At 44.7% G+C, this 18,171-nt stretch overlaps 1 protein-coding gene across 4 annotated transcripts in view; it reads right to left on the bottom strand.

The window, feature by feature from the left end:
- RARB (retinoic acid receptor beta) overlaps positions 1-18,171 on the bottom strand; it is a 198,533-nt gene that overhangs the window by 21,957 nt on the left and 158,405 nt on the right. The window lies entirely within an intron of this gene.

Below are 18,171 nucleotides of genomic sequence, written 5' to 3'. Positions count from 1 at the left end.
AGTATATTAAGGGGGCCTATGGGAAAGATGAGGAGTCACTTTTTAGGATGTCAGGACTGGGGGGCAATGGATCCAAGCTAGAGGAGGGGAGATTAAGATTAGACATCATGAAGAAGTTCTTCACCATGAGTGGTGAGACACTGGCACAGGTTGCCCAGGGAGGTGGTGGAAGTCTCATCCCAGAAGGTTTTTAAGGCCAGGCTGGATGTCTCTCTGAGCAACCTGATGCAGTGTGAGGTGTCCCTGCCCATGGCAGGGGGATGGTCCTTCAGGTGCCTTCCAACCCTGGCAATTCTATGATTCTGTGATCTACCATCCAAGAAATTTGTGAGGAAGCATTTTTCCCTTGGAGCATTAAAGCTGTGCATAGTGAACGGAAAAGTCCTCTGCAGTGATGCAGTTGTAACTTTATTGGATGTGAACAGCACTAAAAAAAGACAGCAACTGTTTGTCTTCTTAAATTTCATAGTGTGGAAGACAACAAATGCCACACTAATATGAAGTTCACTAGGCAGAAATTATTTAAAAGGAACATGAAATGTGAAAACAGTAAAAGATATAGGCTGAAAAACATTAAACTTGGGATCTGAAGATCAAAGGAGAAGTACAAACACTTGAAAGTGTAAAAATGGCAGTGAAGCTATCTCAAGTTGCTCGCCATCTGCTCTTACGGTCAGATCAGCCCTCCACCTTCCTGCGGCCACAGGGGATTACAGGAAACGGGCACTGAGCACCACTCATGCTGTAATTGATTTCCCACATATTTGTGTTTTGCAATAAAATATGACAGCTGTTCTATCATCACACTCCTCTTTGTTCTTTTAATTAAAACATCTTAATTCCACAAAAAGTGCCCAGGAGATAAGCCTACATGCACAGCACTGCCAGTGCTTGCGAATTGTCTCACAAGCCTTGTTAGATAATGCCTGCAGTGTAACCAGGTGTATAAGGCTTTACAACAAAACCACAGAGAACCAGTCCCTCTCCCCAAAGGCTCTGTGCCAGTATGAAACACCCCAAAGATTCAACTAGCTTTGACAAATGGAACATTCACTGACACGCAAAACCTTACCAGATTGAAAACAAGGCCCCAAACACTAAGGGTGTGGCTGGTGGTTCACCTGAGGAGGGTGTGGGATTCTGGATGGTCAAAGGTCTGCCTCTTCTCACTTGCACTGTCCCACCCCCAGGAAGCACATCTGTCTGTGCCATAGGGAAGGAAGCACAGCAAAATGGGCAGATGCCCAGAACCACCTCCAGGCTAGCTCTTTTCCCCTCTGGGTTGCCCAGACCCTCCATTACAGGTTATCTCTGGTTGCTTCCTACATGCCTGTGCACCACAAATAATGGCAAAGGGCAGCCAAATGGTGAATGTTTCATGAGGAAGAAGAGGTGCAATCCAGCCTTATCAACAGTATCTAGGCAGGACTCGAGGTGCAGCCTAACCAGTGCAGTGTACAGGGGCAGAATGACCTCCCTGCTCCTGCTGGCCACACTGTTCCTGATGCAGGCCAGGATGCCATTGGACCTCTTAGCTGCCTGGGCACACTGCAGGCTCATGTTCAGTCTACCGTCAACCAGCACCCCCAGGTCTCTCTCAGCCTGACTGCTCTCAGCCACTCTGACCCCAGCCTGTAGCTCTGCATGGGGTTGTTGTGGCCAATGTGCAGAACCCGGCACTTGGATGTGTTCAATCTCCTGCCCTTGGACTCTGCCCATCTGCCCAGCCTGTCGAGGTCCCTCTGCAGAGCCTCTCTACCCTCCAGCAGATCAACTCCTGCCCCCAGCTCAGTGAGAACAAGAACAAACTTTAATTCATTTCTACCTTTTTTCTATGACTGCCAAGACCTTTCTATAATGATAAAAATTGATTAGCACTTATCTTCTAGCTTTATGGATAGTTTTTACATTTCCTACATTTGTCTTCAACTAAGTCTGCATCAGGTATTGGCAGAGTTTCCATATTCCCTGTAAGATTAACACCACAAAGTTCTGATGCACAACACCCGGGGTCCAAAAATATAAAGGATTTCACTGACATTGAACTGTTGTGTAGATTCAACTACACCTATAATTCAAGGTGAAAAACACAGAGAAAAAGATTAAGCCAACACTATATTTCAAAGAGTTAAATAAAACCATAAACCCACACAGATTTACCCAGGAACTTTAGAAGTCATCACTGCTCTAGGAACAGGAACTGTCATACCACACTTGGGAAGGGTTCTGGTTTGCAGCTTATGCTTACGTGACATAAATCACTCTTCTCTGTATCTTGATCTTTACATGCACATGATCACATCAATCCCTGATGCAATTCCACTGACTTTTAATGAGGACACACCAGTGATGAATCTTTGTCACAGTTAATGCCACGACAGAAAATCTGGGTCATGAATTTCATTACTTGCTCACTAAATTCCGATTTGATGGATGCTCCTGATAGGGAACAGTATGGAACCTCTCTTGCCCTCTGAGAGATACTGGAATTACAAAACAAACAAACAAACCCCACAAACCAAACCAAACAACAAACAACCCAACACAAACCCAAACAAGTAAAGCTGTAGTGTGGGGAAAGAGAGTGAGAAAATCTGTGTCTTGGTATGTGAGGAAGCCATGCCTCAGCACTGCTGGGACAGCTGAGTGACATGTCCATGCCTGAGCACACCTGCTCTGATCCATCTTCCTGTGACAGCCTCCCTGTCCCCTGAACACACAAGCCAGGACTGGCATTTCCACACCCAGAAACCTCCCAGCAGCCACGGCCAGGATTCGTAGGCTGTCAAAGGCACTTTCTGTTGTGTAAGGTTTAAGGACCAGTCCCTCCCCTCTAATGTTCATTCCCTTAACCTGAGGGTAGCAGGACTGAACATCACCTCTTGTCCCATCCAGTCTGTTCTCATCACCTCACTGCTTTTCTTAGCCTCAGTCGTATTTTCCCTCCTCTGCTTGAAGGAATGGGTAGGCTGCAAAAGCTGCAGGAAGGAGGGATGCCATTTTTCAAGAAAAGCAGGACCTGACATAGATGGAACTGAGAATAGGAAGACAGAAACAGGACCTCAGTGCTCTCATTTAGCAACCACACAGCAGTTCTTCTGCTTCAGCAGGATCTTTTCAAGCATGTTGTAATTCTGGGAGAGTTGTCTAGTTTTAAACACAAGCCTCAGGTCCACCAAACATAGTCACTGCTTGACCTAAGAAGAGTCTGTGATCCAGCCCAAGAGAGTCAGGCAGCATAGCCAAGTATGGAATGGCAACTGTTCCCACTCCCCTTTGTTCAAGGTGGTGCAGATGTGCTCAGGGCAGAATAATCTGCAGCTCACAACAAAACTTTTCCAGTTACTGGCTTAACTTGTGCCTCCCCAGGTGCCCAGAAGATAGACAGCACCTTGTATATATGATTATGATTAATCAGCTATAAATTCATGACTTAAAAAGCTATCTCAGGGAGTTTTGCCTCTCTTGAGATCCCTGTGACCTTTGAAGAGCTGTGTGTACTAGAGAACTGGTTTTGTTCCTGTAGTGACAACTACTCGTGTTTCCAGTCAGCTTGCATTCCTGTAAAACCACACTTCTCTTCTCCCTACATATTTTTGAGGTTACTTGCTAAGCTAATATATCTCAGAAGCACTATAAAGCACACAGAGCAAGTCAGTAATTGTCAAGTGCTGGGCACAATTTAAGCTTTCAAAAAGACTCCTTTTGTTTGTGAACACTGAAGAGAAATCGGAGGTGAGCTGCTGAAGGACCACTGTAGACCTGTCAACTGCCCCCTCTGGGCAGAGGCTCACTCTCCCACCTGCTCTGCTGCACATCTAGAAGCCATCTATCCCTTGCCATATGCCAGGGCATCCTGGGCTGACCAACGTCACAGGCAAATGGTGCCACATGCAGGCAGTGGGGCCAAGGCTCGGCACTGCATGCGGGGCTTCCAGAGGCAGCAAGCTGCTTGGCTGGGATGGACACCCACAAGTCTTGCGGAGCTCCTTTACACTCCAACACCTCCAATTCCAGTGGCAGCTGCTTAACATTTCTAATTCAGGCAGAGGTTAGCAGCTGTGGACAATTTCAGTCAAATATGCAAAGTGCTTACCTATTGCCATCAGGATAAATGCCCACACATAACCATCCTTCAGTCAGCTGTGCTTGTGGCAATGAATGGCAGTCTATAACAATGTTTTTCACAACAGTCAACTTGGAAAACCTTGAACCAAGGGAGAATTTAGCACTCCCAGTCCTGCTGCTGCTCCTGAACTAGGCTCTCCAACCCCACGGAGAAAGCCAGCACCCAGCTGCACATCACACAGCGCTTCCATGCCCTGGGTGGGGTGGAAGAAGGCACAGAGGTGAGTGACCTCAAGGAGGCTGACTTTCCTGGCTCCAATGTAAGGAAATGAACAAAATAATCCCTCTTAGCAAGCTGGTGCACCATCAGTTCAGAATAGTAAGACTCCCGTTCCACATTTTACAGCCAAACTAGCATTAAAATATGCACAACTCCAGGTAGTTATAAATAGATTGGTTTTCCTCCGCCATGATTTCCAGATGAAATCATATTTTCTTTTAGGCAAAACTGCTCAGCCTTTGAAAAGAACAGGAAACTATCTTGAAACAAATTCCCATGCCAAAACTGAGCTTTGACATATGGAGAACAACTGGAGTCAAAGCACATTTCAAACACAAACCTCTCATTTCTAACAGCCAAAGCCAATCACAAACACACAGTTATGTAAGAATCAAAAATCAGAACACACTGAAACCTGCATATTTTGTAGCTGATTCAGAGAAATCAACCATGTCAGCTGCTGGGTACATTTGCCACAAGAAAACAATGCTCATTAATTAAGATGGCATCTCTCTCTAGACATGTATCAAAATTAACAGCAAGCAGGGAGAAATAAACATGGAAGAAATTTCCTAAGCACCTGGCATGAAGCCTTTTTTCCCCAGGCACAGAGGGAGCACAACCTGCCCCTGGTTTCCTATTGAGAAACACTGTTCATCTATGGCAAACACACTCTGGCCAGTGCTCCAGGAAACTCAGCTCATCCTCACTGGGGGGAAACCACCACCAATCCAGAGCACATTGTTCTGCTGGCGGCTGTCAGGCATGCTGGCTCTCCCAGACATGGGGGGAGTTGAGTTTCCTTTGAATCTGAACTCTGCCTTGCAGCTTTGTATTATTCATTACATCATTGTATGTTTTATTATAAATATGATCTATTATAACTTTGAATATGGTAACTTAAATGACACTGAAAATTAGATTATTCCGATTATTGGAGAAGTGAGAAAGGTACTAAACATTTGTCAGGCTGATAATCAATCAGTGTATCCATCTGAGTGCAATAAAAATCCATCAGGACCCAGTGTGTTTAAATCTAATTTTTTAAGCATGACATTTTCTTCTGAGTTTCTTTTTTAAATGTCACCCTTTTCTACAACAGTGATTGATTCTATCCCCAAGGACTGTTAACTCCAACTGATTTATTCATTGCACTGAGCTCTTGCATCCACAGCCTTTTCTATATATAAAAGCAATGACAACAATAAAATTTTCATAAACCCACAAAATTCAGAAATTCATGGAAGGAAAACACCAAGACACATGATAGTACATTTAAACTGCTACAAATACTAGGGACCCTTTAGCAAGCAGTGTATCTTAATGCAGAAAATGGTGGAAATTTGTGTCCCTCCAGTTCTCTTTTTACCCCCCATAAAAGAAAAGGCCAAGGGTTTGCTTGTTTAAAACATAATTCATTTAGAAATGTTTCAGCAGTGAACAATGAATCACTAGCTACAGGGAATCCATGAGTAATTACCTATGCCTCCAAAATAACCCTATTAGGCTATTGTAAGTATAGGGGAGACCTTTGATTCCCACAGCCTGAGGGTGTCTATTTTTCCATTCATGCACAGGGAATTTATATGGTTATACCCTATTAGAACCAAGGAAAGCAACACATCTCCCATTTATGTATCAGGATAACTACAGTGTTAATATACCAAGAACTGAGTTATAGGAACAGGTTTCATGACGTGAATGAATGATACAAATGGAGGCTCCACAGCTTGCTTTAACTGGCCTGAAACTTGAGCTGTGATTTCAAGGATTCCATCAGTCTGAAAATTTTATTTTTGACAGAAAATTCAGCACCTGCTAATGTCACATCTCTGAAATGATAGAATAAGCTAAAAAAGAGTTTAGTACCTTGAATTCAAATAATACTAAGTGAACTCAGATGTAGGACCAAAACTGGAAAAACAGTGCAGAAGAATACCCCTTGAAGATAGCTGAAAGTCTGCCTTTGGTATTTTTATTTATTTTAAATTATTATTTTTAGTATTTTACTTTACAATTATTTAAGAGATGAGATTTTGCTACTTTTTATTTTTATTTTGAGACTGCCAGAAGCAAACCCAACAACTATCATAATTTGGTTATCTGCAACTGACAATCCAAGACCTGAAACAACTGCCAAAGAGAAATAAGTAAGAAAGAAAGAAAGAAAGAGATTCTAAGAGTGTGTTTGGCTTCAATATTGCAGACAAATCCTTGAAGTACTTCCGTAGGAATAAAACACCCCAATCTCCAGGTGTATGAATATACTGCTAATGCATACCTTCATAATGACTACAGTATTTCAGGACTGGTTCAGGTTACAGAGTCACAGAATCACAGAACGGTCTTGGTAGGAAGGGACCTCCAAAGCTCACCCAGTCCAACCCCCTCTGCAGTCAGCAGGGACATCCCCAACTAGATCCGGCTGCCCAGGGCCTTGTCAAGCCTCACCTTGAATATCTCCAGGGCAGGAGCCTCAACCACCTCCCTGGGCACCTGTTTCAGTGTTCCACCACCTCATAGTCAAGAACTTCTTCCTAACATCCAATCTAAATCTGCTCTTCTCTAGTGTGAAGCCATTGCCCCTCGTCCTGTCTCTGCAGGCCTTTGCAAACAGTCTCTTTGCAGCCTTCCTGTAGCCCCCTTCAGGTACTGGCAGGCTGCTATGAGGTCTCCCCAGAGCCTTCTCCAGGCTGAACACCCCCAGCTCCCTCAGCCTGTCCTTGTAGCAGAGCTGCTCCAACCCCCTGATCATTTTCCTGGCCCTCCTCTGGACCCTCTCCATCAGGTCCATGTCCTTCCTATCTTGAGGGCTCCAGAGCTGTGCACAGTACTCCAGGTGAGGTCTCCCCAGAGCAGAGCAAAGTGGCAGAATCACCTCTCTGGATCTGCTGGCAATGCTGCTTTGGATGCAGCCCAGGCTGTGATTTGCCTTCTGTGCTGCAAGCTCACCCTGCCTGCTCATGTCCAGCTTCTCATCCATCAGCACCCCCAAGTCCTTTTCCTCAGGGCTGCTTTCTATCCCCTCCTCTCCCAGTCTGTACTGACAGTGAGGATTGTTCCAGCCCAGGTGCAGAACCTGCACTTGCTCTTAATGAACCTCATGAGGTTCACCTGGGCACCACCTCTGCAGCCTGTCCAGGTCCCTCTGGATGCCATCCTGTCCCTCTGGTGTATCAACAGCACCACTCAGCTTGGGGTCATCTGCACACTGCTGATGGTGCCTGGATCCCACTCGCTACAGCACTGGTAAGAATATTAAACAATAGAGGTCCCAGTTCAGACCCCTGAGGGACACCACTGGCACTGCTCTCCAGCTGGACTTCAAGCCATTAAGCACCACCCTCTGGATGTGACCACCCAGCCAATTCCTTATCCACTCAACACTCCACCCAGCGAACCCACATCTCTCCATCTCGGTGAGCAGGATGCTGTGGGGACTGTGTCAGAGGCCTTGCAGCAGTCCAGATAGATCACATCCAGAGGTGGTCTCATATCCACTACCACAGTCTCTTTGTCACAGAAAGCCACTGGTCAGGCAGGTCAGGCAGGATCTGCCTTTAGTGAAGTCATGCTGGCTGTCCTGAATCACCTCCCTGTCCTCCATGTGCCTCAGCAGGGCGTCTAGGAGGGTCTGTTCCATGATCTTCCCAGGCAAAGAGGTGAGGCTGACAGGTTAGCAGTTCCCAGGGTCCTCCTTTCTACCCTTGTTAACACTGGCTGTGATGTTTCCTTCCTTCCCAAGGACTGCACCTGACTGCCAGGACTGTTCAGATACCATGGGGAGTGGCTTGGCAACTGCATCAGCTAATTTCTCAGGACTCTGGGACTCATCAGGCCCCATGGACTTGTGTATGTTCAGATTCCTCAGACGGTCATGCACCTTGTCTTCTCTTACAGTGGGAGGGACTTTGTCTCCCTGGTCTCCAACTTACGGTCCATCAACACAAGAGCTGTGAGGAGAGGGGTTGCCAGCTGTGTCTTGGCCTTCCTGACCTTGTCCCTACACAGCCAGGCAATGTCCCTATACCCTTCCCAGGATCCTTGTCCCTCCTTCCATTTCCTGTGCAGCCCTAACTTGCCCTTTAGTTTGACCAGCAGGTCACAGCTCAGCTGTGCTGGTCTCTTGCCCTCCTTGCTCAATTTCTTACATGTGGGGGTTAAGATCTCTTGTGCTCTGTAGAGAGCATCCTTAAAGATCTGCCAGATCTGTTCTGCTCCCTTGTCCCTGAGGGTAGTTTCCCATGGGGTCCTATTTACTAACTCCTTGAAGAGATGGAAGTTTGCTTTCCTAAAATTTAGAGTCCTAACTGTGCTTCTTGTGGGCTTCATCCCCCTTAAGACAGTGACCTGCACCAATGCATGATCACTGCAGCCCAGGCTGCCTTCCACTGACATCCCTGATGGCTTCTCTTGCATTTGTGACCAACAAGTCCAACAATGCAGCCCCTTGGGCAAGGCTGTTCATTGCTTAAGAAGTTGTCATCCAGGCACTCCAGGAGCCTCCTGGATTGCCTGCAGCCAGCTATGCTGCTGTTCCAACAGCTGTGGGGGTGGTTAAAATCCCCCAACCTGTGCTGGCCATGCCTCCTCCAGCTGCAGTTAGAAGGCTTCATCCATAGGCTCCGCTTGGTCAGGCAGCCTGGAGTAGACTCCTGCCACAAGGCTTCCCTTGTTGTCCAGATCCCTCATTCCTACCCATAGGCTTTTGGCCTGTTATGGCTATTCTTTAGCCACAACTCTTCACACTCTACCCACTTCTTCACATTAAGGGCAAGACCTCTACCTCTTCTTCCTCTCCTGTCCCTTCTGAGCAGCTTGTAGCCGTTGATGGCCACATTCCAGTTACAGGATTCACCCCACCAAGGGTCTGTAACTGCCACCATGGTGCAGCTTTCCTGTAGCAGAACAGCTTCCAGCTCCTCCTGTTTGCTGCCCATGCTGTGTGCACTGGTGTAGAGACACTTCAGCTGGGCTGCAGGTCATGACACCTTCTGAGAGGGGCACCCCACTGCTCCCCCAAGGTGCTTCATGGGAGCTACCCCCCTAGCTCCCATTACCTCAGAGACCCCTGGCTCAGCTCTGTCAGACTTTGCCCTTGCTGCAGTGTTCATAGCATTCTTCAGGGCAACAGGTTGTAGGCCCTTATTATCACCCCATCCTTCCAACCCTGGAGTGTCTTCCTGCCACTTGTCACAGACAATTTTGATATTGTTACTATCTCCCACCTCAAGTGAAAAGGCAGACTAAAGGCTCGTCTCCCGTGCACCTCCTTTTAATCCCCTCCCCTTTCAAGACGAGTTTAAAGCCCCTTCAACAAGCCCTGCCAACTCATGTGCCAAGATATTTTCCCCCCTCTGAGACAGATGTACTCCATCTGTTGCCAGCAGACCTGGTGCCATATAAAGTTCCTCAAGATTGAAATCCCCAAGATTGTGTTGGTAGCACCAGCCTCTGAGCCGCTTTGTTAATCATGCCTGTTAAATTCTGTAGAACATGACAAATACAAACAAAACCAACTCCTCCTAAAACAGGTTCTAAGAACAAATAAAACGTTTAAAAGTTGCAAAAAACCCAGAAAGACAGCAAAGAAGTGGAGCAAAACTAGAGAAAAATGAGTTTTGCAGTGTGCAGGTGTGGGCAGGCAGAAGGCACAGCAAAGGGGACCAGCTGGGTCAGAGCCAAGATGTACAAGGCACAGTACCTACACCAGGTGCTGAACCAAAAGCAGTCTCCCTTACTGTGTCTCCATACACTGCAGTCAAGGTAGGTTGCAAGACACAATTATACATTTAGTGACAAACTGCTTAAATAGCACTTGCCCAGTAATTTCCATTTTCAGAGTGCTTGAATATTATCAACTAATTGCCACTGTGAAACAGGATAATCTACATCCTCTTAGCAGCTGATTCTTAAAGAGCTACTGAAGGCTGTTAGCATTAACAATTACAGGCAGAATGGATCACTAATATTTCCCATAAAGGCCCATCAACACATCTGCAATGGCAATATCCTTAGCCATACTCATTGACTAATACAAAACGTACTCACTGATGCTTCCATCTCTATTTCATATAGGCCTAATCTCAAGTGACTTAATACAGCCAGAAATTCTCATCTGTGAGACGGAGCATCTCCACAGGCAGCTCCCTGTTCCTCTGGTGCTGCTGTTGGATTAATCTAAACATCTCTCATTCCCTCCTCATTCAGGTCCTGCCCCATCTCTCTGCATTCTGCATGAAATCTGTCACTTCCTTACTCTAAATGTAAACCCTGCACTTTTTATTAAGGTCTACCATGCCATCTGCAATGGGTTTGCAGAGTAATAGCATCACACAGTGGATATTGGGAGTGGGAAGGACTTTTGGGAATCAATCACTCGGTCTGGGGAGGTTTCTCAAATGAACAGAGCTTCTGTGGGTAACCTACTGTGAAGTGCCAACTTAAGGAAGAATCCCCATGAAACTAAAATCCTCAGGGAAATTAAGTATTGTGGTCTCCTACCTACTGTTTTGACTGCTCAAATCCCAGTGGAATTACTAGTAACTTCAGTGGCAGTCCAGATAAAACTCTGCATACAGCTGGTTAAAACTGAAATACTCTGGGGAACAGGAGGATGTTTTTTCTGGAACTTCAGTGTCTTAACACATTAGCTAAAAACATACAAGACCACAAACAGGATGTGATCATTCTTTCTCTTCCTTACAGCTGAAGTGACCAAGTGCCTATACAGCAGTTAAAAACCACTTCTTAATACTCAGCTTGCAATTAAATTTCTATTAAGCCATAGTGTATTTGTTTTGCCATAGGCTGGGTGAAGAAAAAAAAATCCCTAAATTTCAAACTGAACTTTTGGTCAGAAATCACTAAGAGGCCACCAAAGCTGTCTCATCTAATCACAGCTATTTAAGTGCTCTTTCAAGCTACCTTCTCAAACCAACTGCCCTTTTGAGCTATAGTCTTGAAGTCTGATAAACTAACTCTTTTATGGATAACTGATTATAGGTAAAAATATCCTGAGCCTGACCTTTTCCTCCAGGGTCACCAAAAGGTGAATCAGTCTACTCATCTACAGATATTACATTCATTTCTCTTAGAAGACAGTCATGGGAGTATGATGCCTCGAGACTGGGCATTATCCAGGACTGCTGATGGCCAGGGAAGTGCACAGATGTAAACTAAGACCAGACACTGCACTCTATTCTTGCCTGCTGCCTGACTTTACTGTAGCTCTTCTTACACTTCAACCTGCTGTGGCTATTTTGTTTCTCAACCTAACACACACTGAGGAAAACAACGACTTGCTTTTTACTTGGCTGGAAAGCTATCTACTATTGACAAAATGCAGCTTCTTTCCTGCCAACGACATTAACATTCTCCTTCAACAAAACAGCTTTCCATAATAAGCACATTCACAGAATGCAGTCTCTCAGCTACAGGACAAATTCAGGTCATGTATGATAAACCTGGTTTTATCAGACAGCAAATGAAAAGGCCACAAAAAAACTAAGGAGGTAAGCTGGAGGTAACCTTCCCTTTGCTCACACATGGTGGCTCTGTACCCAGGGCAACAGCTTCCAAGAAGGAAAAGCAGAAGCTCAGGAGCAATACTGTAGGTGGTTTCACGCAGTCGGGCTTTCTGCCGACAGGGTTCAATCCTACATCCTTTACCAGAATTAAAAGTAACATCCTAAATTTATCAGCACTGCTGGTTCTGTCTTGCAGCGCAGCTACTCCACCAACTGAAGCAGAGTCCTATTATTGCCAAACTACAGCAGCGCAGCGGGCGCTTACGTCTAATATCTGCACCTGCAGATGGATAACACTGAATTCATACCTGAGTTCCATTTCTTTGTCTTGCCCCCAAGGCTAAATTTCACATTTGTACCTCCTGGTTCCCTGTGAAATAGTGTAAAGGTGCAGCTAGTGAGAGAGCTGACAACTGCCAACATATGTGAAGAGGCTCGTGTGCGCAGTGCCCTGCATCAGGCACAAAGAACACATTGCCTTCCACAACTGTAAACTGAGCTCATGAAGGCGGAGGAATGGCTCCTGTCAGAGCGTTTTAAGCAAGGCAGTTACAGTCTTGAATCACAGCATTAGCCAGCTTACAGCCTCGGCAGTTTGCAGCCTGGCTAGGGATAATACAAGTAAAGACGAGCTACTATTTACTTGCTCCTCTGAAGCTAATGTGTAAGCCATGCCACTATGACTTCACACAAATTCTTTCCTAAGGACAAAGGTTCCTTCATACTGCTACTACTGAAAAACAAAACCAAAAATATTAAGGCCAACAGGTTATCTATAGGTCTCGGGGCACCAGTGCTAACCACTGAAGTGGTGGGCAAGGGAGACACTGAGTATGCAGCTCCATGGCCATGCCAGAATTCCCTGCCTTGGCTAACCCTCCTGGCCATCTGGAGCTGCTGCTGAATGACCTGCTCTGCCAGGAGAGGCAGTCTGGAAGCAAGAGATGAGAGGAATTGTATTATTAGCCAGGTGGACCTAAAAGCACTAGAAATTGAGACAAAAATTACACTGTTTAAGTCTCACATTGATGGGTGCTCCCCTGCAGCTGGTGAACATGCACATGTATCTGCATCCACCAGTGGCCTTGGTCTGCAGCTGGGTCTTAATTAACGGTGCCTGTCATGAATATGTTTTTTCCATAAAACTAAAAGAAAAGTTTTATCAAAGGGTAAAATAACATGCTCAACAACACTGTTGCATCTCACTGCATTTAAGTATGTTGTTTACTTCCTCTCCCTTCATAAAAGCTGAGCAACTGGAATAAGTAACCTGCAAATCTGTTGTTGGGGTGGGATACTTTTTAGTGGTGGTTTTTTTTAAGATTACATCTTCCTCTCTTCATAAACTGTAACCTAAGAAGAAAGAAAGGAGTGAGGTCATGGGATTTCTTTTTTATTTTCCATCCACAGGAGTTTGGAAAGGCCAAGCTGAGCCAGCTAGCAGTCTCCAAGCTGGCAATGTCACGAGATTCCCATAAAAGCCCTGCTGCAGCAGTCTGCTGACACAGGTAAACAAGTTTATTCCCTTTCGGCTTTAGCATCTCACTGCCCACACTGAAATGTGGGCAACCTAAGGCACTTGAAATGCCCCTGCCTCCCAGGTCTTTCTTTGGGCAGCAGACATCCCTTTCTGCCCATGCATGGTGTAACTTGGTGCTGAGTCCCAGCAGGGCTTAACCTGCAGCAGTTGAAGCCCCAGCATGCACCAAGCATCTCTGTATGTAAGCGAGCAGCAGGCTTCAACATGACTCTTCAAAGCAAACAGGAGTGCCCAGGAGATGAAGGCTATTGCACCTGTGGTTAATAAACACTGCTCCATCCATAATTCACATGCAGAAATACTGCTCTTCATCTCTGAATGCAATTTCTGAGGATATCTGTAACTCCTGCTTTATGTAGTGGCAGAAGCACCATGGCATTACGAGGTTGAATTCCCTGAACACACCTGCAGCAGCCTCAGCTGTTACAATGCTCATGTTATGACATGAATCACTCCACAAGCCTGCACATAATTATCAGACTGTCTTGATATATTTTATCCTTTACATGCCATGCCAATGAAGTTCTCTAAAGTATGTTCCAACTTTCTTCTGCTTTAAAAAAATATTAAATTATTTCTTGTCTGGGACTTAAGCTCTGAAACAGCAGGAGTAAGTGGACCAAATTGTTTAAAAAAGAAGGTGTGCAAGTAACTACAGGACTGGCTTAAAGAGATGACATCTGCCTGACAAGGTCAAGCAGCATCAGATCCTGATTTCTTCATAAGATCTTTTAACTATTCTCTGTAATGCTAGCACATAACCTTTTTTCATTAAGTGCTGTTACAGTACACCAGACCAGTCTGATGTAGTAATATTGCAAAGAGCAAAGGAGACACTTGTTTCCAGGAAACAGCAAGACACTAAAAACCCAGCCCTTTTTGTTGTTGGTTTGAAATTGAACTGATTACTAAAGACTCTGCAACTTCCAGCACAAGCCTTGGTGCACACAAGGGAGTTCCTTTTGAAAAGGCAAACAGGCAGAAGGTCATTATAGAGTTAACTCAATAAAAGAATAATTTCTACTTGGATAAACTGACCTAGATTTCCCTGACTTCTCTATGGAAACAAAGGACACAACTTGGACAAGAGATGACATCTGAAAGGGAAGCCAAGGGCTGGATAAGAGGTCTGAATCCAATCAGGCTGGTCCTTAGCCAGATGAGTGGTGGTCCCCAGCCGACATTACAAACCACTACCCAGCATAGGATTAACCAGCAGTTACTAGTGGTTTCTACCCCCATCTTATCTCACTGATGGCCATGACAAATCTTCCATGTCCTCCACCAACGTGGGACTGGACCCTGAACTCATCATACACAGGCTGGATACCTCCTTCCAGCTAGAATGGTGTTCTCCAAGCTTGTGGGAAGCACATGATGCAAGATGCACTTACATAAGGGTCTTATGAAGTCCTCGGGATGTTGTTTCTGGGCTACAACCCCCATGGGAAGCTCTGGCTGAAAACTTGGATTTCCAAAAGCAGAGCTTTATTTAATTCCTGGAAGAGCTGATGAAAATCCACCTCCCCAGCTAGCTGCAGCGATCCAGGCCACGTGGTAGATGTGGCACAGGGAAGTCCATCAGGGCCTGGGTAGCACAGTGTGGAAGTCAGGAACTGAAAAGGATCCTTCCTGGGCCCCCTTGTAACTCATCTCCAGATTTTCCGAATCCGAACACAACACTGTGCTGACAACTCTGCATTTTGGGATTCAACCCAGTGTTACTTTTCAGCAAAGCTCTCTTTGTACTGGAACACCTCCAATGAGCTCAAGTGAAACAATCTGCCCAGCAAAAAAGTTCAATGAAGGGGAAATATAAAAGCATGCACAGAAAGAGGCTCGATTCCTCTTTTCTAACCCAACCGTTGGCACCAGAGATTAAATCTCATTAAAAAAAACAAAAGCCAAAGTGTTAAAATAGGGTATCTTAATTGCCTTACTCTTTCCCCAGAAAGCAGGTTCTAGGGAATATTTTTTAATGTTCCTCTTCCATTATTGCAAGGTCTATCTACCATAGGGTTATCTTCCCACCTTGTCCACCCAGCCAAGAAAGACAACCCCAGAACTCATGGGGCTTAACGCTGCATCCGCTATGAGAAGTACTTGATGTGTCTGTACATGTTCATGCCCTGTCATGCTTAAATTATAGTAGGAAAAATGTCCCTAGTGAACACGTGAAATAGCTGTTACTGACTTAGGAAACAACAGGAAAAGTTGCTAAGAAAAGGCTTTAACTCAAGTCTTTCACAGAAGCAGGATTTAAGCCTTCTGCAGGACTAAAGGAATAAAATATTCCTACCTATCCTTTTCCTTCCATTTGCTATTTACTTTTATTATTATCATTTGCACTCCTTTTCAATTTAAAATCATTTTCTGGTGTTCTGATTTAGGAGCAGTGTTCACCTGAAGAGGCATTCAGAAAAGAGGGGAAGGGAAAATAAAAAAAAATTAAAAAGGGGAGCATTGACACTCTCCTCCAAATTACAGAATGAGGCAAACTGAACATTCTTCTTGCAGAAAAATGCTGCCAAATGCTGCTCTTTTGAACTAACAGTTCTCCATGTCAGTTGTTACAGAGATATGGACCACAGGAGTATGATTCCTGAGCTCCTCAGTGGAATAACCAGATGTTGTACTGCACAACATAGACTACAAGAACAAACACACCCTGAGCTCTGGACTTCCACACCCACCTTCACTGGACATATACATTGAAATGCTCTCTGCATAACAGAAGAAGATTAGCACTGTCAGAGAGCGACCCAAGCTTTACTCAATCTAATGCTCCATTTTCTAGTATCAATGATTCTTCTGCATCACCTGCATGAATCTTCACGAGTGATGCTATTCTGAGTGGCACTTCCCTGTTGTCTCTCTACTAGAATCAAAATAAATGGTCATGGATCATCTAGAAGACTCACTATGACAAGAAAAACAGGGGAAGACATTCCTTCCACGTAAGGAGCAGCTCACACAACTCAGTGCAGTCAGGGATGCTGAACACGCAAGGTGCAACAGCTCATCTCATAATGCTGTTCATTTACTGCTGATATGTCTGCCTGGGCTGATGTCTCCCCTACTCATGCCCCCAGGTTACAAACAGGCTAAAACTCATGCAGTGCCAATTTCAGTCTTCTTGAGACACTGAAAAAGCTCTCATGAATTAGCTAAAATAAACATACTTCATTTTAAAAACCTTCAGTCTTTATGTTGCCACTGGGACAGCCTCGAAAAGTACACCACGCAGGAAAGCAAGTAGAAGTAGTATGCTTTGGAAGAGCACATATAACATAGAATAGTCTTTGAAATGTAGTACTGCCCCCCACAAACTCCTGCAGTTCTTGGAAATTTCCGATCTTTCCAGCTCTCTTATATTGTGTCACTATTTCCATAATGCAAACTGTAATCAGCTAGTTGGGAGTTATATAAAAACAAAGAAATGGGAACTTTTTTTCAGGAGAGGTGGGGAAGGAGCAAAGGGTTCGCAGCAGCATCCCTTGCACCAGGGCTGACTGACTGGGGAAGCCCGCTAATGACAGAAATAAGAGGAGACAGAGCAGGTGAAAACAGCATCTCTGGGTTGACCAGTGAGCCAAGGAACAATCCTCCCCCTTTCCTTCAGCTGCACACTGATCTCTTCAACACTATCTGTTGCTGACAAGACAGTAAAGCACATCTCTGTGCCAGAGGCAGCAACCTGGCACCCCTAAGCCATTAGATGAACTGTTTGTGTGCCTGCTGCTAAAGGAGAAAGTGGAGTGATGCCTGCAGCAGTTTTTAAAAAGCCTTCCCTGATCTTCCAGTATCATTCCATTTGCTATTTCTGATGGTAGTGCTTTAATCCACCCTTACTGCTAAGTTTTCCTAGTTAATTTAGTGCTTTTTTTTTCAGGGTCTCCTGTTTTATGGATAAGATCTTCCTAGGTTTAAATACACAGAGTTCTGCCTCCAAGAAAACATTGGTACTGGAGCATCAAGCTTGTTAAGATGGGAAAAAACAACCCCAAGTGCAAAATGCATGACACTATGTGATGGTAATCCCTTTGCTCACAAGTCTAAAGACAAAATATGTTTAAAAACAAAACGTGTTGAAAAGGATACAAATGTAATGTGTATAGTTTGTCTGTCATTTTAAATGGTTTGTAAAGTCTTTCCTCAGATGACTGGGCTTCAATCATTCATTAACTTGAAGCCAGTTGCTTTGTCCTGGTAAGGGGGAAGAAAGTGGATTTCTCAGATAGAACCCATTTCCTACCAGGAACAAAAACAACCTGAAGAAATCCTACTAGCAAACCCACCTACCATGCCCCAAGGAAAACTGTAAATAAATTAAACAGAAAAACAAGCTCTGTTAGCAAAATCTAACTTTGTGGGCAGTGTTTAAATTAACAATTCACTTGCTTAGAAGTATTTTTTAAAAAGCAGAAAAGTAGGTCAGCGTGTTTCCCCAGCATGTCTTTCTGACTCCATTAAAACTGTCTGTCAGATGACTAACCATGCCTGTAATCCAACTAAAAGCATGTTTGCTTTCTGCTGCACTTTTTGCCAGGGGAAAGGAAGAATTCCACTCAGCTTTAACCCTGAAATTCAGTTATACATCTCCAAAACTCAGATAATTTCCTCACATCAACTTACCAAATCCATTTTTATTGAAAATAAGCAACTGGTTACAGATGCACAGCACTGAGAAATGACTCCATAGACTGATTAAATGCCCACTGGCTGCAGGCAACGCCTGTAGGGCTTTAAGCTAC

The sequence above is a fragment of the Dryobates pubescens genome, chromosome 4 (genome assembly GCF_014839835.1).
Source record: "Dryobates pubescens isolate bDryPub1 chromosome 4, bDryPub1.pri, whole genome shotgun sequence".
Classification (NCBI taxonomy): domain Eukaryota; kingdom Metazoa; phylum Chordata; class Aves; order Piciformes; family Picidae; genus Dryobates; species Dryobates pubescens.
Note: the sequence above shows the minus strand (reverse complement) of the source record. Positions and strands in the feature narration are given on the sequence as shown.